The sequence below is a fragment of the Anser cygnoides genome, chromosome 7, assembly GCF_040182565.1.
Source record: "Anser cygnoides isolate HZ-2024a breed goose chromosome 7, Taihu_goose_T2T_genome, whole genome shotgun sequence".
Classification (NCBI taxonomy): Eukaryota; Metazoa; Chordata; class Aves; order Anseriformes; family Anatidae; genus Anser; species Anser cygnoides.
This window is the reverse complement of record NC_089879.1, coordinates 11,449,876-11,472,769: the sequence shown is the minus strand read 5'-3', so window position 1 is coordinate 11,472,769 and position 22,894 is coordinate 11,449,876. Positions and strand designations below refer to the sequence as shown.

At 38.9% G+C, this 22,894-nt stretch overlaps 1 long non-coding RNA gene across 2 annotated transcripts; it reads right to left on the bottom strand.

The window, feature by feature from the left end:
- Positions 1-1,861: 1,861 nt before the first annotated feature.
- On the bottom strand, positions 1,862-18,036 carry LOC136791225 (uncharacterized). Of its 2 annotated transcripts, none has more exons than XR_010832737.1 (3): positions 17,933-18,036; positions 17,512-17,621; positions 1,862-2,278 (listed from the first exon to the last, which is right to left on the bottom strand). It is a non-coding gene; the product is annotated as an uncharacterized lncRNA (long non-coding RNA). The 2 variants fall into 2 exon arrangements; XR_010832736.1 differs by lacking the exons at positions 17,512-17,621; positions 17,933-18,036 and adding exons at positions 5,074-5,154; positions 6,303-6,971.
- Positions 18,037-22,894: the final 4,858 nt, after the last annotated feature.

Below are 22,894 nucleotides of genomic sequence, written 5' to 3'. Positions count from 1 at the left end.
CTGTAGGGTGGCCTTAACTGTAGACTTGTTATAGCGAAGCATGATACCTGATAAAGATAAGCATGTGGCCACAGTTATGTACTGCCCTCCTCTCTGTCCTATCAGCTGGGCAAGCAGCCTGGGGTCACAAAGGCTGGGATGGCTCCACTGCAAGCTGGCTATGAGACTTCAGCTTCACCTTTCTAAAACTCAACATCCTCCTCTCTTGATGTTCGTTTTAAGGTGTGTAACGAGCTCGGCATAGTGGTGTCCATCTCAAGATACTGTAATTACCTACAGGTAAACCACATTCTGCTTGGTCTTAAAACTTCCAGCAACTGTCTAAACTATACTTAGATAATCTATTCCAATATGATAGCAGCCCTGCTTGCTAGACAATTTCCCCAAATCCTAGCCTGGATCTCTGCCTGTAATGCAAGCCCACAATTCCTGGTCCTTTCCACAGCAGAGGCACTGATCAACCTTCTTTGTCTGTGCAAGGTGAAGGCTGTCCTTGTGTCTTCCCCATGTCACTTCTGAAGTGAAGAAACAAACAATACCACTCCACACACACACCACACCTACTGTCAGGAACTACCAGTGCTTGGTTACCCTTACAGAGACCTGTCAGATCCATTGGTTGCACTGGGGAGAGATGTGAATGCTTACTTTAATGTATGGGATGTATTTTCTAGTGACCGATTGCTTCCTCAATAAATTAGGCAAACACTTCTCCACTGAAACCAATGACTTATTGAGGAGCCCTTAAAACAGTAAATCTATTCCTATGTCATTTTTCTGGACAGTAATGGTTCTGCCGTAGTCACAGAGAAATATAGAGCTGCCCTTTGCATTGATGACATCTTTAAAAGTAGAAGTTACAGTTGCTAAAGCAAGCACTTCTGTGGACACAATAAAAAAAATCATTGTTCTCAGTCTTCTCAGTCATTATTACAAATGGGGACATCAAACCAGAGCTTGAAAAATGTCAGCATTAAGGGGTTCGGCATACTGTGGAGGTCTTTAATGAATAATGCTGCATTTCCCGAGGGCTTTAATGTCTAAACATTTTGTGTTCCCAAAAAGATGTTAGAGTTCAGGATTTGTGTGTAGACTCTCAGATTCTTCCATATGTATGTTGTCAGACACATCAGAAACTAAAAATATCCAGTAAAATCCCATAGTCTACTAGAAAACAAAGCACCATCTTGGGCTGTAAGGAAATCTAAGAGGTAAACACCAGAGACCGATGAAAAATCATCGTTACCACATCAAACAGGTGAAAAATTGCATTAAACCATCTCAAGGAACGTGCTTTCCTCGCTATAACCTTCAAGTTATAGGTTTAAACAACTTAATTCAGTACTGTGAGAGAAGAATAACAGAAAATTTATCCCAAAGGTCCTCTCTTCTCTAATAATTTTCCTGCCTCTTATCTCCCATGATCTTCACTGTTCCTCTAATAGTTTCCTACCTCTGCGTCTGCCTTGGCTCAGGTTGCATAAAGATTTTTCGAAACCTAATAAAGAAGTATAGTTTATCACAAGTACATTGTACACATGTGAAAATACATAAAATTACATTAAATGATGTTAGAATATCATCATGTTTCCTTCAGGGACCACCTTGCAGACCTTAAGAAGGAGCAACATCCTTTTCTGCCATGCACTGTACAGACGTACCAGAAAATAAAGACCCCATAGCAAAACCCTAAAAATCCATGGAGACACACAATCTGGCATCTGTACCTTCAGGAGATAATTATTTCCCCTTGAAAAAAGGCACCAAAGTGTCTTTATATTTGCCAGGGAAAAAAAAAAAAAAAAAAAAAAAAGGAAATATATTTCAAGAGTAAAATAATTTTCTATTATTTTTACAGCTAGAAAATAAGCAGAATGACTTTGATTACAGATGAGTTCTCATGAGACTCACCAGTCTATTTGATTGACAGAGAAAATTATATCCTTTAATTCCCCTTTCCCTCAGACACAGGGCACGTAAGAGAGCAAGCAATGCAAATTGAGAGCAAACATGGAGCAACCTGTGACACCTCAGTCACGGACCAGTCTCCCTCCAGCATGACCTGAAGGGACTCCCCTCTGGTATTTTTGTTGCCACACATTCAGCCCAAGCTTGCCAACTGAGGTAACTAATTATGACTTTGATATTAAGCCTGTAGGTGCCTAATGAAATGGAAAGTCAACTGAGGTCACCAGTTCTTTTAACTACCAAACAAAGCAAGCAGAAGTTGCTTGAAAATCTCCACCCTTGTTGATTTGAGCTGGATTCAAAACAGGACCTGTAGAAAAGATGAAAGGAATCTGAAGTCACTAAGAATCTGCATTTCTGAAAGCCATGATAAATTAACATAAAGGCTCTGGTGGTTGCTCCTCCATATGCGTCAGCAAGGTCAAACAGGTCAGGATTTAAATGCATTCTTTCTACACCTTTGTACTAAAGTAGGCACAGTTCTCTTTCTTCCAGGTGAAGGTTTCACCAAGCAAAATTTTCTTATTTGGCACTGAGGTGATATACGGTCTATCTTTAAATTAAAAGTTGGTATCTGAAGGGCCTGTTTTAAGGTGGACATGGGTTTTAGTGATTTGAGAGGTATGGACCTTCTCCTGAGACAATAACCTTTTAGCCAATATTACTAGACATGATGCTGCCTTGGAACAAGAATAAAAACACATAACTTACTCCATATTATCATCAGACTCTGGAGTGCAAGAGAATAGACATCAAGCTATTAGTTTTGGGGCATCATACTGCTCGGGGGAGGCAGTAGGCAGGAAACTGAGGCACAAAGAGACCAAAGCAGAGCTAGAATTTGAAAATAAGTTTTCTGAATTCAAGGATAATCTGTACATTGCCTCCTATATTTAAAAGATCCCAGAGGCACAAAACAAATGCACTAAGACAAGTGCTACAGATGTTCAAGACAAATTCAAATATAGAAGCTGTTCTGCTGCTTCCCTCTCCTTCCTTTGAAATTTCATCTGGGTACACTACTACCCTTCTTAAATTCCCATTTGAAATAGTTACCTTCTGTTGTTATGTGCTACCCTTTCTTTTCTGGACATTTCTCTCTTTACCATTAAAACACAAGGATAACTCATGAACCTGGGCTGAATATAGTGCTAAGTGGGTCAGCCCTCTTCTCCACAGTAATTTCAAATATACTACCTGGTCAATGGAGCATAATGCCTACAGAGGGTCTGACCCACATTATCTAGAATGAGTTTTTCATATACTCAAGCAGTCGCAGCTTCAACAGAATACCCCCAACACACCCAGCAAAACTGATCTTGCGACTTGAGATCTGTGGGGACAAACGTCAGGGCTCGCATCATACTCAGTAGTTCTGCAGTGAATTTCCATGAAGCAGTAACATCAGATATTTTCAGCAGTTACAAATAACTCTCATTTTGTATCACATGCATAAGATGAAATACATCTGTTTGCACTATGAAGTTAATCTCATCATTAATAATTCCTCTCATATTTATCTTAATGCTGTTAATTACATGGGACTTGCTGGGTATGAATACAAGAGTGTAAGTAATTTGTCTTTTTTCCAAGAATTTCCAGTGCAATTTACTATTAATTACTTGCTACTTAATGCAATGACCTCCCCCAAAGAATAATTCCAGCATTATTATGGTGTATTAGAACAGTTTCTAAGGCTTCTTACTCTGCATAATATGTTGTTATCAAGAATGGTGAGGGGAAAGAAAAAAACCACCACCCTACAGCTATTCTTACATTCTAAATGATATGTTAATAGACAGCAAAATTTGGATAATTTAACAAGATAAAGGCTGTCCTTGAACTTCATTTATTAGTGATATATCCTATCTTAATTTTAATGATTTATAAGCATGCTTATACAGCATATTCTCTAGTGTAGGCCTTATCCAGTGCTCATTTGAGGCTTTGGATAGATTCTGTTTGGCTTTAATGTCCTTTTAATAGGAACTTTATGACCTGAGCATTAAAAAGGAACGTATTTTGGCCAAAAGCTATTTGGTATTGCACAGAGCATTTAGCAAATTTCTGGAGAGAGTAGTCCAACAGTGTAATATGGGGCAAGAACAAATTGTATAAAATAAATAATGCCAAACTTTGAGGTTTTCATAGATTATAGAAGACTGAGTTCTTTAGATATTAGAATGGCAGCATTCTAATAGATGCAGCCATTGAAGGATAAAAATCTGATGCATGTGATCATGACTAGATTCTGCTTAAACTGAGTAGAATGGTTAGCAAAAGTAGATTTATGACAAGAATTTCCAAGGATTAATCTTGAGAAATCATAGCTATGTCTGAATCAAAAAGTAAACTCGAGCACACATTGAGAGCATGGTCTCCTAATGATCCAGGCAGGGGAGTTGATGGAAGATAATTCTGGCTCTTTTCTAATCCCCATGTATGAGTTTCCTTCCCATGGAAATCAGCGTATCATGCATGTCATGTAAGGAAAGACAACACATGTTCAGGTTTTAACCCATTTTGATAGGAATCACTGAAATCAAAAGCACTCTATCTGGTCCAAAAACACAGATAAAAAGCATATTGGGAGCTCAATACCTTGCCCTTGGAAAATACCCAGAAAATCTTTAACTCAAAGGTGCTCAGCTGTCTCAGAACTGCAGCCAAAGCAACAAGAGCTTTCCAGACACTTTTTTTTTTTTTTTAATGCTGCCCTCCCTCCTCTCCCCCCACCAAAATGAAAAAAAAAAAAAAAAGATGCTTATTGAACAGACGCTAACACAGGGAATATCCTATTGTTTCTTTCTCAATCTGTCCATTGAGTCCCAGCTTCAATTACATCACCAAACCTACCCAGAAAAACTGCAGGCCTGCCAAAAAATGCAGCCAAAAATTAACAAGTCTAAAAATGAATGCACTGTGGAACAAACATCTTGGAAACATTGGAAATTAGTGTTTCAGATCCTAGGAGAGGATGCTGAAATCGAACAAGAAGGACTGATCAAACATCTATACTTTTACAGAGCTCTATCTATTTGTACAGACCTCTATTGTGTATGAGGATTCAGAAAAAAAAATAACAAAACTAAACACCATACTCACATCCAAAAGTGGTCATAATACAAGGTAACTACATGTGGCCCATAGACAACTTGTTCCGTGAAAGAGAGGAGAGCAAGATCTCTGAATTGAAGTAATACGAGAAGAAAAAAAAAAAAAGTACTGTCACCATTTTGCTAAAATGAGGTTGATATTTGTAAATTGCTCTGATACAGACATCCTGAAATAAAGTCACCATTTCCTAGGAACTTTTCCATTACATTTCATATCATGATTCACAAGAACTTTGAAGATATGTCGGTGTGGTGCTGAAATCCTACATATGAAGCCCAAAGATTTGAACTAAAGTGGAATTTCCAACAGTGTCACCACTCTGAAAAGCTTCTGACATTCAGTTGATCTTATGACATGAAGTTGATTGCTTCTGACTCCATCCATTAAAGGTCACTGGTTTGTATTCCCTCTCTCTCTCTCTCACACATGCATGCACAAGCACTAATATTTTCTCTTATTGCCTGCATATTTTCTGTGGTATAGAGCAAAACCAGACACCAGCTCAGTATATATCAGAGGATATGACACCATTCCGGAGAAGGATTATGCTGAAACGTTGCTATCACTCAACACTTGTAGTATCTCTGTGTATTTGGTGTTCACATATCACGTTTTTCCTTGGGTCCTGCCAAGGAAGTCACTATACATCTTGTATCTTCCAAATACATAAGTCATCTACACTCCATCAAGCACTTCTCAGAGTTACTTTTCCTATGGAAATGTCTTTCTACCCCATTTTCTAGAAACAACCCTCTCAACCCAAACTGCCAGCACGACGGAATATTGAATAAGCGTCACTTTAAAAAGTACAGTATGAACTCTGTAATTAAGTACAATGGCACAATTAGATTTAAGATAAGAACGAAAGATCACCACTCATATGTTGATTTCACAAAGTGGGAAGGTATGACTGTTAGAAACACATGGGTTTCAATTAGTCAAGCTCATATTACATTTAGTTCTGAATCAGAAATACACATTTTCTCATAAGCAGTAATGTTCATGATGGATATTATTCATCTCCAAATATATATATGAAGGGACCTGTGCTTTTATTTGGTCAGTAGGATTTTATTTTTTATTTTTTGGGGGGGGAGGGGGGGGGGAAGGGGGACTACAGGATTTAACGCCAACAGCACTGAGAGCGCAATAAGATTCAGTTGCATAAATGTAGATGTGCTAAACATGCATAAGGCGGTTAGGTATGATTTTCTTACCTGCTAGACATTCAGTATTCTGGCAGTTGGAAAGGGGGTGGGATGCCCTATGACATCTACAATGACACTGTATTTGTTTATGCAACTGAGTCCCCTCTAGTGTAACTATGATGCTAATTCCCTGGCAACAGGAGAGAAGGAAATCTGTGGTACGGAGATATCCTGGATACCCTTCTGTTTTAGCTGTATGAAACCAAGACTTTGAACAGAAAGCAATTATATACCATCCCTTCTAATCAAGGGATCTTAAGGTGCAAAGATCAGATTTAACTCACATTCAAACAAATCCAGAGGTTTAAAGAAGTCCTTCAGTAAAAGATCCCATAGTCTCTGGTCTCAAGAGACTATCCAGAACCCAACAATTCCTTGAGTAGAGTATTATTTACATCCAAATGTTTGTTCAGCACCTCCAGTAGTTTAAGGCATGCATTGGAGTTAGTTCTGGAAATCTGACTCTGTATAGATTAGAGGACTGGAGCACCTGTCGTATAAGGACAGACTGAGAGGACTGGGCCTGTTTAGCCTGGAAAAGAGAAGACTGAGTGGAGACCTCATTAATGTATTTAAATATCTGAGGGGGGGTTGTTAACAGGACGGAGCCAGTCTCTTTTCAGTTGTGCCCAGCAACAGGACAAGAGGCAACGGGCACAAACTGAAACACAGGAGGTCCCGGCTGAATATGAGGGGGCACTTATTTACTGTGAGGGTGACAGAGCACTGGCCCAGAGAGGCTGTGGAGTCTCCTTTTCTGGAAATATTCAAACACCACCACCACCACCCTAGATGCCATTCTGTGCAATGTGCTCTAGGTGATCCTGCTCAGCAGGACTAGGTGATCTTCAGAGGTCTCTTCCAACTTCGGCCATTCTGTGATTCTGTGTATAGTTCTATAAATGGGTCCTTTGGGCCATGCAGATTTTGTGATTTCAAATATTTTGTCATTGAATATTTCTCTAAGATAGCAACAATTCCAGGAAGACGTTTCCTGCAAGACCAAAACTTTTATGATTCTCCTAACTGCCGAGGGAACACATTAGAGAATGGAGAGAAGAATGTTAACAGCCAATTTCCAGAGTCCTCCAAGTAAATAAAATCCACCATCTTGAAAGCCCTTACACTTTTGCCTGCAAAATTTTTAAAATATATTCTTCTGTGGTCCAATGGTCTACAATTCTTTTGAGATAGGAAGAATGCATTTCTACTAGCTATGGTATATCCTTTGCTGAAAAAATTAAAAAGATACATTGGTGGAAGCTAAGTGAACCTGAGCAAACTCTGAAAGCTCTGCTTCTTAATTTGTGATGAATGCTGTTTTTGATACCTGTAGCTACATCCTCCTCCTAAGTGAATATATGTCACATCACTTTGGATCATTCTTATAGCTTCAGACTATAATGGAAAAATCTAGTTTCAATTAAAATGGAAAGAGGAATTTTGTGACCAGAAATGTTGGAATTATTTCTGTTTACCTAGAGACACCCAGGCTTGTCAAGAGCTTTTGCTCAGAAAAAGTAAGCAAGTACAGCTGGCCTATCACAACAAAAGCTAAATCCAGCTCTTCTATGGATGAAATAGAAGGTTCTCTCTTCAATATTTGTCCTTGCAATATTTTCTACAAAACACTTCTACATTTCTAAGGCTATTGCCATTGTGATTAGTTATCTATGCAAATTCTGTTATGCAAGCTTGCCTGCTCTTCTAGCACCTCCTGGTCCAGGCCACCCAGAGCAGAATTGCTGGCTGTGCAATCTTAACGTGCATCCAGATTTCAAGGGAGAAACCACAGTCACGAAAGGCTCAGTAAATAAGCTGGAACTAGGACAGAAGCTGTATTTGGAGAAGTGCAGCTCTGAATTCACAGTGGTCAGATCAGGACCTAGGTATGTCTGCAAAGCTATCACTAAAGCTGTGGATCCGATATAGCAACACAGAATGCTTACTGTCAGACTATTCATACACCTCAGGCTCATTATGCTTTTTCCCTTATACCTGAGTTAAGCAACAGTCACGCTACCTCTTTTTATTGAGAAGCTAAAGCAACTTGCCAAAAATCACCCAGGAATTCCCCTCATGCCTTTATGTCTGTCTGCATTGTCTTTCCTTCGGTCTTTAAGTCTCATTATTATTTACCAGTATTCATTTGGTTTTCTCTTGAATGTATATAATTTTTCTTTAGGAGAAAGTTTCATTTGCTTTCTAGCTTATTTCCACCAACTCTCAATTCTTTGATGTTCCAACAGTCATATCTGTTGTTCTGTATCTCTAGTTTTGATTAGTTCCATCACGTAATCTAAATTTCCTTTCTGTCTTTCTCTGGAGACTTCTGATTATTTAAATAAACTCCCCTGGAATCAGTCCCTATTACTGACTAATGTGAACAGGGTCTTTTCCTTTACTAGTGCTTTGTTACTTCATGGATTTTGAAGTTAGTTAGGACTATGGTTTGAAATTTTCAAAGCTGTCTTCCTTTTGATGTAGCAAGGGCAGACAAGACCAGTAGCTGAAGTATAAGTCTGTGAAAGTTGGGTGTCCGATCTACAGAGGGTAGTTATTTTCAGACAGAAAGTTACTGACCAACACAGAGCCAGAGCTCTACTCACCACCCATCAATAGAGTGGATACAAATGAAGAGGAAAATATTACCTGAAAATCAGATTTGAGCAATATGGAAGGAGTTAGATTCCTTTTCAAATATGTTTTTCCAACTAATACTCTTGCGTAGCTTAAAATTATCCTGACAGAAAAACAATTGAGGCAGCTTTTAAACTAATGATACAATCCCATGGATAATTTCCCCTAAATAGCTCAGAGATGTGACTGAGTGAATCATATATCATCACAGGAAGCAATTTCCCTCAATGAGTTCTACCTGCTGGATATCACAATGCATTACAGATTGAGTAAAAGCTTTCATCTGAAATCAGATTCAAACTGGCTTTGGAGCAAAACTTAAACCCCGAGGGTTAGAGAGCTATGAATATATTTAACACTTCCCTGCAAGTTGTAGGTTCCATATGTCCCTCCCTACACTGGGCAACATACTTAGTGAAGTATTCCCACAATCTACATACTTCGGGCCCATCTTTACAGGCATTACTCACCATAATATTGTGTTTTGCTGTTCCTCGATATGTTGCCCAGCATCTCACATAGCTTTATTTTAACTCCTTAGGTTGCTATGTTTCTTTAACAATGAAAATTTGCCCTGTCTTACATAGAAAATTTTGAGGAACTGAGATAACATAGAAAACACATGAGCCTTTTGGAGACAAATATGAAGACATCCTAGGAACAGAAGCTGAAGTATGATGTTCCATGTAACTTAATTGTATCTGCAGTTAGGATCTGATTCAAAGCTTTTCAAATCCAGGAGAAGGTTCCTGATGATTTCAGCTAGATCTGGAGCAGGTTCTGCATTGGAAGTTAGTGTAGCACAACTGATAGGGAATCCAGATTAAGAATTACTGGAAAACACAAAATAGACATTGACTGGTTTACATCTAGTGTGATGTCTGTACTTTCAGACATTGAGCTGTGTTGCTACCTGTATGGAGCTACCTTAAGGACCAAATTCCCATCATAAAACTGATGATCTTTGCACCCTCATACGCTGAGAAGATGGAAAACTAGGTTCTGACTACTTAAAACAGCCAAATACAAACTATTGATTGTGCCAATAAATTTATAAGCACAATATTGCCAGTGTTCTTAAAATTTCCTCTCTCATATGCAAATCCTATTCTGAATGTCTTGGGGAAGAGTTCTTCACTCATGGGTCCAAGGTCCATCTCAAAGTCACGGGAGAATTGTTTCATTACAGCAACCTTCTTGGTGAAGAAATACATACTTATTTCCACTCTAAGGGCAACAGATACTTAATTATACAGGTCCATATTCTTTCTATTGTTTGAAGAATTCCCACAGGGTTTGGTAATAAAATGTCATTTTCCTTATACTTTATACGTACAGATGTTTGTACAAAACTTGACTATTTCCAGATTAAAAAACATTCCTAAAGGGGTGTCATTAAAACGTAAATATGTTCTTCTGTCCCATTTCTAATCCATCTCATATTGTTAAAAGTTTCTAGATTGTCCTCACTGCAGTCTAATAGCTAACAAAATAGTAATAAGACACTGTGCTTCTATAGATTGAAATGCAAACAAAAACTCAGGAGGGCAAGGACAAAAGATAAATACTTTGGATCTTTTTCTGGCAGAAAGTAATATCAGAGGCCTGAGACAACTGAGCCCAAGGTCCTGTAAATGCACTTTTCATACCGTGTCTTTCAACAGCTATGATAGAAAAGCAACACAAGCAAGTTTGCATCTTGGATGGCCTGCAAGCTTTCCTCCTGGCCATTCTGTTCAAGCCACAAATAAGCAGTAATTTATGTTTTGAGGACTAGCCCCAGTGAATAGAAACATAAAAACAATTCCTAGCCATTTGTTTGTATATTTTTTTCTTCCTAAGGTTAGCATTTATTTTAGATGACACTTTTTTTCCCTCTTGCCCAAGACGGGATATTTTCTCCATGTCTTTTATCAAACTGACAGGTGATATTGCTTTAAATTGGGCACTACATCGTCAACAGAAGCTCTCTCATTTCAGACCCGAGGCATCAGTCGGGTGGATGAGAACTCACTTCACCCTATATTTACTAAATGCATATTGGGGTTTCAGCAGCAGGGAGAGCAGGAAAAGGGGAAAAGGATGCCCTGGGTGATGATGGGAATGAATGAGAGAGGACAGCAATAGAACAACACAGCATGAAGCAGGCAGGAATTTATCATGGAGTGAGTAGATGACATCCATCTTCTTGTCTATAAACCGTTCCCAAAAGCATAGCTTTCGAATCCATTTTGTTCCCTGTCATGACTCCTTCTCCATCAACAGCAGGGAAGGTGACAGAAGGTTAAAAGGATGTTCCTGGTGGGTTTTAGTGCACTGCAGATGTAGCTAAAACTGTTACAAATCAGAGGTGAAATCCAATTTCACAGTGAAACCCTGGACTACCCAGTTTCTCTGGCATACAGACTCCAGCCTGGGGGCAAGGAGGAAAAAGATTCAGGAAGAAGGCATTGCTTGGCTGCTGTGATGGCCTACCTGGTTATTCCTCAACATCTGTAAGATCCGGAAAGCACATTATGCAGAAAAAGATATAAAAAGCTGTTATTAGGACTACACTGAAAGAGAGAAAAGTTCTGGACAGTGTAAATATATATATTTGCTAAGCTGGAAATACATAACAACCATTTGGAAAATAGCTTCTCAGAAAGGATTGTGTTTCTCACAGTGATGTATGAACATTTATTAACTCTGAAATTTGAACACTTGAGTCTAATATTTGACATAAAAAGTATGTACCTGAGGAACACCAGAGAGGCTGGAGTTCATCTACATTGACTTTTACAAACTCTGCTCTGGCTCTGCAAGAACCTGCCTCGGCTCCACTACAACAGGGAGCCTGCAGCACCACAGGGCAGCACCCAGAGACACAGCTTCAAGGCCCCACTCTGGACTAGGAAAACAAGGATCTCTTGCACCCCATGCCTTCACTGACACCTAGACATGCCTCTCGGTCATCTCTTGAACACAGACAAATTCAAGCACATCATCTACTGCTAATCTTTTTTTTTTTTTTTTTTTAAACCTGGACCTCTACCTGGAGGAGAAAGAGGTCTGGTTCACACAAATATATATATGAGACTATACAGATAACATATACACATAGCTTACAAAATCGTTTTGTAAATTCTGCTAGCCAATATTTACATAGACGCAACATCTTTAAGGGACTTGCTTTTAAGCATGCTTCTCGTGATTGCTTCTAAGAAGCTGGCAACTTTAAGTCAAACCATGAAACTACACAAGATTTTATATCCTTGTGTGAAGTTCAACCAATTACTATCTATACTTGCTCTTACAACATTTAAGGTTCATATTGAAATTATGTATGCGAGCAGACTACAGATGCTGAACAGGCAGGGAATTCTGCTGTCTCCACACATGATCTCCTGCTGCTAGAGCACCAATTAGCCAGAAGGAGATAGGATGCTTCATTGTCAGAGAAAAAATGGGAGTGGAATTCAAGCACGGCAACTGTTGCTGAAAGTAAAGGGGGGAGAAAGAGGAGACCTGCCCTTGTTTTGTCTTATAGAAGTGATAAAGTAGCATATGTGACAACACACTGCTGGAAACTAGAGACAGATGATCCAAATTCATGCCAAAATCATCTTAGTGTTGCTCTCTCCCCCTCCTTCCCTTCTTCTATCTCTAACTGAATAAAAATCACCTGGTTCTGAAGACAGCCAGGACTGCATATGATTTAGACAGGCTAAGTTTGCTTTTTTCTTTGCCTAGTGATCTCAATATTTTCTGCACTCACTTTACGTTATTTATGGTGACTGGTACCTGTCTCAGGAAGGACTTTATGATTCACACCTTCAGAAAAGCAGCCAGGAGTCAACCCTGTGAGAAAGTTTCTAAGTAACTTTTCTGATGTACCCATGACTGTGGAAGTATAGTTAACAGCTCAAAGCCTCGTGGTTTGCCCACACAGAGATGCAACTCACAGATGTCTTCTTCTGCAGTCCATCAGTAAAATATTTAAATCTCTTTCCTTTTCATAGTCCCTGCCCAAAGCTCCCTCAGTAGAGAGTGAAACCACAGAGCATCCCATCCATCAACCAACCAGTTCTGCCTGCTCCCTGGGAGGTTTAGAAGAGTATAGAAGAAGTAACTAAAATAGGTACTTGTTCACCACACAAACCAAAAGAAGTCAGTGGCCATAAAAAAGGGCCAGCAAAAGGAGCATAGATGGGACTAGACCTTCAGTACTTATCACACCTGCTGTCACGTTCTCACATTAGTCCTGTTCTCCCCCATCTCAGAGCTGTTTTACCCAGGTACGATTCTACCAAATTTAGGACACGTCTGCTGAGAACCTCCACCTGGAAGAGCCTGGTGTTGGTGTGTGGTACACAACGCATATAAGGACGCAATAATGACATCCTACTGTGTGCCTCTCCAAATGCTAAAAATGAATTTAAGTCATATGGTGATATTTTTTCCATTCATCAACTGCTGGACTTTCTGTACGCAGCTTTCTGATGATGGATGCCATTAAAATTGGGAAGCATATGAATACAGGAAGGAGCCTGTCACCTACCTTCTTAGTTGGATAGCCTACACCTGTCAGGAACACTAAAAGACACAGTCTCTATCTCAAGAGAAGAACCAAGCTTGCCAAAGCTTTGCTTTAAGTTGAGTAAATTATTTCACCTAAAATACTATGATTATGTTTAGATTTTTTCATCTGAAGGTGAGCCAGAAAATCCATTAGGGGTTCATAGCAATTAACTGATAAGATAGCTGAAAGACAGTTTCCTAAAACTGTCTGAGTTTAGAAAAGATCATGGGAACAATGAATGCTCTCTGGCTGTGAGAGATCTGTGATACTCTCAAATCCTGTGCCACATCAACACCTAGAAAATTTAAGCACATACAGCATAAGGGATAGCAAAAGAATTTAGGTAGAGGAGATGTCTGGTGTTTTAGTAGTGATTATAAATAATTGAAATATCATGACAGGCAGAGAGAGAATGTCACATTACAAAAAAAATCAACCCAGAAAACTAAAAAGCAAATCCTGGATGCCACAGAAACCCAGCAATGTGAAGGACACAAATGGAATAATCAGCACTACGTCATCAAATATTTAAAATGGCAAAACAAAAATAGTACATCTAATTCAAAACCCAGAATTATCCTGTTATGCATAAGAGGCACAGAAATGATATACTCATGCAGGAGGGTTGCAGGGCGCACAACCCCACTCCTACAGAAAGCCATCATCTATTTTCTTGTCATACACTTTTTCCAGGTCTGGAAAAGGTGTGCGCAGAAATAAAAAGGGTGAGTAAAGACAGGAAAAACAAATGTGATTTCTACCCAGATTACAAGATATCCCACACACTGAACTTGGACTACATCTGCCATCCCTGAACTCCGAGTGAAGTTCTACATTGATCATGTAGCAGCACTAGACAAACTGGTGGTTATCTCACTGGCTTCTTTTAGACAAGGATGACTGAATTTTAACAGAAGTTTTTGAAGAAACTGAGGGTCCTCAATGGTAAGAAGGAAACAAAGGCATGACAACAGGTTAGAGCATGTGATCTACTGAGGAGCTAGACAGGAGACATAATAAAGGACACCTCTTCCAGAGTGGCTTGTGCTCTGATGACACTGAGCTGTTTAAGACAGAGAGAGGATTCTTTGCAAGAGATTTTAAGAGGAAAACATATGCTCTTATAATAGGTCATCCTAAAAAAGGCCACTTGGTTACTCTGAGTGAGATAACAACAGCAAAAGAATCTGGCCCTTTTTATTTTTCTTTGCTCAGTTTTCATTTCCCGCATTCAGTTTGTCCTACACTGAATACCATCATCTCCCACACCACAGTGACACAGAGCCTGAGCTCTCCAAGGAGGGACCCGTCTGTTCTGGCCAGACAAAACCTATTCATATGAAGCCTGGATTTCTTCTGTAATGACTAAGAATCAGACATGTTTATTAAGATTGCCTCAGAGTTAAAACAACTCATTGTTATCAAATTCATCAACACCCACTTCCTTCCTCCTCTTGCCATGTTTAGGATGCTCTTACAAAATGCCAAGGAAAAATAGTTCCTCAGTTTAAATGTTTCCAGTTCAGAATGTGGAGGATTTGTTAACAATAAGTTTTAACATAGTGTTCCAAAAGGAATTTACGTATGCATTCCTGTAACAAGCCAGATAATTTTCCATTCAGTGAACAGCTGCACTACATGCTATTTTACAGGGATTGAGCTTTTAAACCAATGCATTTCTACAGAAGCTGAGAAAGGCATAGTCAAGAAGACACCATCTAATGAGCACAAGCCCATTACTGATGCTCACCCTCAGGATAGATACAATAGGAGATATCTAAATTGGTGCTACTTTTTCTCCATGACAATGGAGCAGTACTGCTTGACACCAACTGAAGATCTGATCCTGTTAACCTTCATTGACTCAGACACACATTTCCCAAAGCATAGCAGAGAAATTAAATGCAACTAGGACTAGAGGAGGAAGATTTAGCTCTTGTGGGAAGAGAGGGCAAAAGGAAACTACAGGCTGCATTTCTGCTCATCTTTGGAATGACATCAGAGTGGCTTTGCTGCAGGGTATTCTTCGAGCACACAGAGGACAAATATGAGCTGACCTTAATCGTGCATCTGCACCACACACTTCTGCGAATTCATTGGTCTTTGTCATCTCCTAAATGTAGTTACAATGTGACCCTGGCATCTCCCAAATAGAGGAGAACTCATATCCTCAGCATCTCACTCAACAGATATCCCCCTGATACTATACCACCCCCTGGGTGGCAACTCTGCCATCCTGTAAGGCCCTATTCACTAAAGAGATAACTCTAATAGTTGGCACCACACAACCCAAGCAGAAAGCACCTGGAGTTCAGAAAGATGACCAAATGGACTAACTGGAAGCAGGTTTATACCTTATTAAAAAAAAAAAAAAGACCAATAAAACATATCCAACCCTTGCTTATAACTTTGATCAACTTTTAAACTTTTAGAGGGTAGAAATCCATAGAAACCTTTGGATCCAAGCCACATCCGTTGTCATCTGCACACCCCATTCTACATGCTAATTTGCTGAGTTTCAAATAATGAAATTAAACTCCATATCTTTGTCCAAGCACACTCATAGGATGTCTCTTCTACTGGGAAGCACCTGCAACACAAGGCTGAAGTTTCCATTATGACTTCCCAAGCCAAGAGCAAACACAACATTTTGTGAGTAATCACCAGGCAAGACTTTTGCACAAAATAAATTAAGAAAATTACTCAATAAAGTAAGAAAAAAATGTCACACAAAAACTTCATTTCTAACCTCCAGAGAACTTGGAAGACAGAAGAGACCAAGCACACAAAAGTACAAGAGAGAAGAAGGGGTGGTGGAGGTAGTTACAAACGTGTTTGCTCTGCATCATGCACAAGAGGCATGACTAGGAAGAGATCTTAGGAGATCACTAGGCCATCTAGACACACACACACACCCTGCTATTTAACTGCCATAACTTGCAAAGGGTATTGGTCTCAAGGCTCTTGTTTCAGGATTTCCAACAGGACACTCACAGACTTCTAGTATTTGTGTAGTTGAGGATTACGTACACTAAAAGGAAATATTGGCAGCCACATTACAGCTTCCTAGGACACAGAGCTGCAAAGAAATTCTTAAGGCAGGTAATCAAAGGTGGTCTTTAATTGATAGACCTACTGTGAAAGTTCCTATCTCAGCATGGTAAACTAGTGTAGAAACCACAGTTGCTTCCACTGTAAATGGTTTCTTAGACTTTTTCTTCCTCCTTACATCACAGCAAGAGGAGATTGTGTGGGTGTTAAGTTTTAATAAAAGGTATGTCTCAGAATCAGTTTATCTGAGGAACAAGACCTTTTCTAATGTCAGTATCAGCCTGTAAGCAAATAGCCCCAGTTTAATAAATCTGTTTTATTATGATGGGATTCTTTTTTCCTTCCCAGTCTTGTTTGTGCATGAGGGAGAAACAGCAATAAAAACCCACGTTGCAGGAAAAGGAAATATGTTCATAATGTTAGTTAACAACCTAGAAAAATGTTTTCCCTTGTTGTGAAGAGCATACTACTCTGCATTGTAATCAAAGAAGAAAAAAATTTTACTGTAGACCAGAGCTCCTTTGCCTCCTGAAGTTGATTTAGGTTTCCCTCTTTTTGAAAACAATAAACATAATGCAAATGTTGCTATTACCTGCCAATGCAGTCATGTCAGCCTACAGACTGCCACTAGGATTCCAACAACAACAACTTCTCTCTTAGCAAAATTATCCTGGTGATTTTCAACATAAAAATCCAAAGCAAAAGTCAATGCAAGGAGTGGTATGGCTCTCCTCTTGCTGGGTTGTAAGTTAAGTTTTTAAGTGCAATCTGTTGTCTCTGCAGGTAATCAAAGGCCAAAGGAACACTCCCAAAATGCAGGTCCCATAAAGTTATTAGCAGGGGAACATTACAGAGATTTACTCCACTAGCTGAGAATAATGTTCTTTTACTCACCGTTGATATTTAGGACTTTCAAAATAATTTACTGCCCAAGAGGAAGGGTTCAGGCATATCCTCTTAACCTACCTCCACAATGCTAGAGGATGACTGGAAGCAAACAGGAAATCTGAATATATTGGAAATAATGCGAATAGGCAGTATTCCTTTTGTCCTGGTAAAACAGACATCTACACGTCCTAAAACAAAAGAAAAAAAAAAGTTCATGTATATATAATCTCAGCAAAATAATTACTTCCAATAGCAATAGATACATTTCTAATCACCCAAGAATTTTATGAAACTGTAAAAAATCACTTGAAGCACAGAGATAAGTAGAGTCACCAGAGTTATTCCATTTCATATATTATACCGTACTTCCTTGGTATGGAACATTAACATTTTATAGCCACTTAAAGTTGTATTTAGAGCATACATGAGTACATGTTTTGCTGGATTCAGGCACCTGCATCTATACTTAAGAGAATAATGAATGATTCAGACTACTTACTATCCAGAGACTTCCAGATCTTGCCTCATATGTAAGGAATAAAGATCATACAGCAAAGTCTAAGACTGATACTTTACTGTTTTTCTCCCACCAAAAAACAAACAAACAAAAACCAGAAGCATAGCTGATAGAAACAACAACAAGAAAACACTCCAAAACACATCTAGGAACAGCTGAGGAAAGTTAGGGAGAGAATTAGTAGACTCAGACTCTTGAAATGGGCATCAGCTGAAGAAGATTCTTCCTTATTAACCACTTTTCATCCTGGAAATCTTTCCTGCATCCCACAGCTTTTGATGTAAGCTAATAGCATTGCTGCCAAAGTTCTGTTGGGCCCAAAACATTGTATTTAAGCTGCATTGTTCATGTTCCAAGCATAATCAAATTTTAGATTCTTTCATGACTCTGCTCTCTATCCTTGTTGCTTTTGAATGAAAAGAACATTAAAGATCATTTTCTCCCCTATTTGCAGAATGTGAAGATAGGAGTGATTTAAGGAGTTCTAAACTTAAAATTGCAGAATTTCGGAAGGCCACCAAGACATTATCATATTGTGAGTGAAACTTGCCCAAAAACATATATCCATAAATAACAATTATGAAAAGTCACAACTAAGAGAGCGCAAACCTTTCCCTAGTAAATGTAAATAAGATCTTTCTTTAGGTTGAAAGGAACAGACAAGGAGCATCTGCTGTGAAAAGGACTATTACATTTAGAAGAAAGGTACAAAATTAGGTCATGGTCCAACCACAAGAGAAAAAAAAAATCAGTAAGAAGATTTAATATTTTTTTTTCCTTAATACTTCAATGATATGAGACATTCGAATTCATTCATTAGGCACACAGGGGTTTTGGTGGTTGCCTGTGCCATGTAAATAACCACACACCTCTCCCAGAAAGCTCTGGCCTCAGTATGTATGTCTTCAGTAGAGCCTGGTGAAATAGAAAGAGGAAAGGTCCAGAGTTTACCCTGCAAAAATCTATTGAGATTCTGGATCATATATCTGTACTGTACTTATTGAACTGAAGTTCCTGTCAGCTGCATTTCCCAGATGTGCACTGAGCATCTGTAGAGAGCTATCTGGGGCAGGGCCTGGATCCACATGGCATGCACAGGGCTTCTGACGGTGCTCAAGCATGGGCTTCAATTTTGGCTCAGCCAGGAAGAAAACCACTCTAAGGACTTCAGCAGTGCACTCAAGTGAATATCTCAAGAATCCAAGTATAAACACAAGACAAATTCTCATCTCCCTCTGCAGCACACTAAATTGAGGCATATAGATCCACTGAAAAAAAAAATAGGATAGATTTTAAGATATGACCATTTTTGGTTTCTTCTGACTTGGAATGTAGCCAGCCCAGTTTACAACAGGTTTCTGCTCAGGCACTTTTCAGAATACTATCAATTGATCCAGTTGGCTGAAAACCTAGCATAATTCTTCTCTCTATCCTCTGAAAGAGTAGCAAGGTAAAATAAAGAGCTCCATTGTCTCAAAATAGATTGATGCATATGTTCATTTTTCTCAGAATTTTCCTAAAGCCCACCTTCCATGCAGAAATTCCCTTGGTGGTTCCTAAGATGAACAATTTGCTGTAGCACAGTAAGCAGCAATGCTTAGGCCAGCAGATTGTAGGCCAGAGAGTAGGTGTGGGCATGCTGAAAACCATGTTTTTCACCCATATGGCCAACAGATGGGATAAAAGGAACTTTTTCATGAGAAATACAAGTCACTTATGATATGGCTGCTTGGAACAACAACAACAGATGATACCAGTCACTTCTCACCAGGCCCTTCATGCCCTCACAGCTCCTTTCAGATCACATTTTCATCCTCCACTCCCTCTTGTACACTTACCAAGCCATAGATATCCCAAGAAAAAAAGGAAGCAGCAGAGGAAAAGCATTTTGTGGAAATGATCACCAAGAATGTGTAGAAATGAGTTTACCTGCACATACAGATCTGAACAATTATGCGTGAAATAAAACATTGATATCTTTATGTTTCCACCTGTCTTCTGCTTTAAAGTTACTAGTAAAGACTACTGAAAGAGAAAATTATCACAGGAAGTAACAAATAATGCAACCTCAAAACAATACGTTCCAAAGGCAAAATTCATCATGTGATGTGCATGTATATATGGGTCACATTCAGTGTGTGTGGGGACTAGTTCTGAACAAACCTGAACAGAAATGGAGTTTGTCCCCAGCAAAAGCAATGGGTCTAGATCAGAAGTTCAGATCTCAGCTTTGATCTTTCAAAGTTTTAGCTGAATTTCAGTTTTGGACGAGGCCCCACAGTGGACTGGTGGTTATCCCACTTTTGTAGTCATTCCCCAGAAGTTATCAAAGATAATTGTTGTTAAGAGCTGTATGGCAAGATCCTAAAAGATCCACCAGCACAAGATTTTTGCTCTGGGCATTGCACATATGCCAAAGATGCCATACAAAGGGAGAACATAGCTGTGAAACAACTTTTGTCTAGCAACATATCTTCTTACTTTCCCTCAGTAACCCATAAAGAAAAAGATGTTTTTTTCCACAGGGCAATTCACAGACCAGGATACCATTGCAGAACAGGTTTTCTCCAGTAACTAGCCTCCTGAGTTGAATTTAGCTTAATGAAAATTAACCTTTTCACATGTATCATCAGATTCTCCTCATCATTCCTTCCTTGTCAGAATATCTTTTCCCTTTGCACCAACAACAGTTTACACGCAACATGCATCAGCTTCAGTTATCGTGGACTTCTTCAGAATCAGAGAAGCCTGCACTAAATTTCATTTTGCATATTTATGTAGGATATTTCTTTCCACTGAATTATTCACATAGCTCATACATTTTATGTTAAAGCGGTATACAAAAGTCCACTTACACTGTACCTGTTTCTTTACCAGTGCAAACCAGAAAATGATGGAAGTGTCATTATACTTAGTGCAGTCTGGTGATTTGGGGCATGACAAGGACTGTGGAAAAGGTAAAAACTTGCCACCTTGGACAGTTCAAAATGATAAAGAAGTTTCTTTATATACAACATACATGACACAAGAGCAACTGTACCACTTCATAGCAAAGGTTCATCTGGCACAGTGTTGTTTTTCCAATAAAAATCTTGTCTCTAGAACAGAGTATAGGATGAGAATATAAGAACAGTGCTCCGTTTTTATACACTCCCAGCTTTTAGCAATCTGCTAATCCTATGACAGAATTGATGTCTGCATTTAGCAGCCATTTTACTTTTACTGCTAATTGCAGTTACAATATTCCTATTATGCTGTCTCCAGTCTTTTAATCACAGGATGATGCTCTGCAACTATGAGAATTTCAACCTAAATCCTTGACCAGAATGATGTGGGATAAAGGAAAGTAAACTGGAAAAAAAAAAAAATTTTTTTTTTTTCTCTCTTTGGAGAACCTGACATCACATAGACCAATACCAGTTTTGAGCTTTGAGGAATTATTGCAATACAAGTATTAAGATAGTGCAGAGGAAGAGGCACTGTTCTTTGTGGAAATGATTTTGATTTCAACACACAGGGAAAAAAAAAAAAAAAAAGGAAAAATAAAAGTAGATCACCTCTAGAAAACGAAATTTGTGTAAGTCAGAAGGTGCAAGAAAGCACCTGCATCTTGCAGCTTGTGCTTGCGGGGGGTGGGGGGGAGTGGGGGTTGTCACCTTCTGATCACTGTCGCCTTAGTTTTATGGACATTAAAGAAGACTTCAATAGACTAAAAGAGACTTGTTCATTCTGATTCTTGAGTTTTATGGGTCTCTTTCTCTGAGCTTCCCAGGCAAAACCGCATTTTCTTATTCTTCCAATTTAATTCTGAAATCCAGGCCTCCCTTTCTTCACACATCTGACCAAATTTTCCCACTTGCAGCTTATTTAAATACTATAATTGGATAACATTTTCTCAGGATTCTTTGGTGATTCTATCAGAAACATGTAGGTCCCCATGCTTTTTCTTATCTTTAGCAGTGAAAAATAAGTCTGACTTTTTTCACTCTTTCTAGTGTGGTTAAATCTTAGAAATCAGGACTAATCTATGATTGCTTAGCACTACTTTCCCTTCAACAACAATTACATGTTTCTCAATTTTACATTTTCTCAATTTTAGAGACCAGACTTGAATACTCTGCTGTGAGCAAGGTCTTCATTCCCCAAGCCTTCTAGCAATATCACTATATTCTTTGATTTACACTACATTTCTCTTACAAGACTACTTAGAATCCTTGTGGTATTCTGGAATGCACCTGAACACAGGGCAGCTTTTTATTTTTTAGGTTTATCTTTCACCCTCAGTTAAACTCCCAAGTCTCTTCCCTTTTCAATATGCCACTTTCAACATCTTGTCTTCTGAAAGATACCTTTTTTCTCATTGCTGCATCTTTTTATTATGCTGTTATCTACGTTAAGCTGCTTTCCAAACCAGCAGCAATTGGCATTAATCTAGAATCCATTTTTTCCTCTGCCTATTGCAAATTTTTAATTATTCATTCCTGTGTGGGTCCTTTTTCCTTTTCCTTTTCCTTTTCCTTTTCCTTTTCCTTTTCCTTTTCCTTTTCCTTTTCCTTTTCCTTTTCCTTTTCCTTTTCCTTTTCCTTTCCCTTTCCCTTTCCCTTTCCCTTTTCCTTTCCCTTTCCCTTTCCCTTTCCCTTTTCCGTTTCCTTTTCCTTTTCCTTTTCCTTTTCCTTTTTCTTTTTCTTTTTGCTCCTTTTGGCATCATTTCAAACTTGAGAATTTACTTTTTGGCCACTGACATGCAAGTCATTTACTTAGTTAATAAAACCCTGAGCAGTTCTGCAGTGATCTCCACAGTACCTCTTGTATTCTATTGGTATGGCACATTCCCATTCTCCATGAAGTCACACTGTCCCTGAGCAGATTCAAAGAAGCTATTGAACCAGAGGGGTAAAAGAAAAGGGAAAATCTAAAAGAGAATATCAGTAGCTATGCATAGCT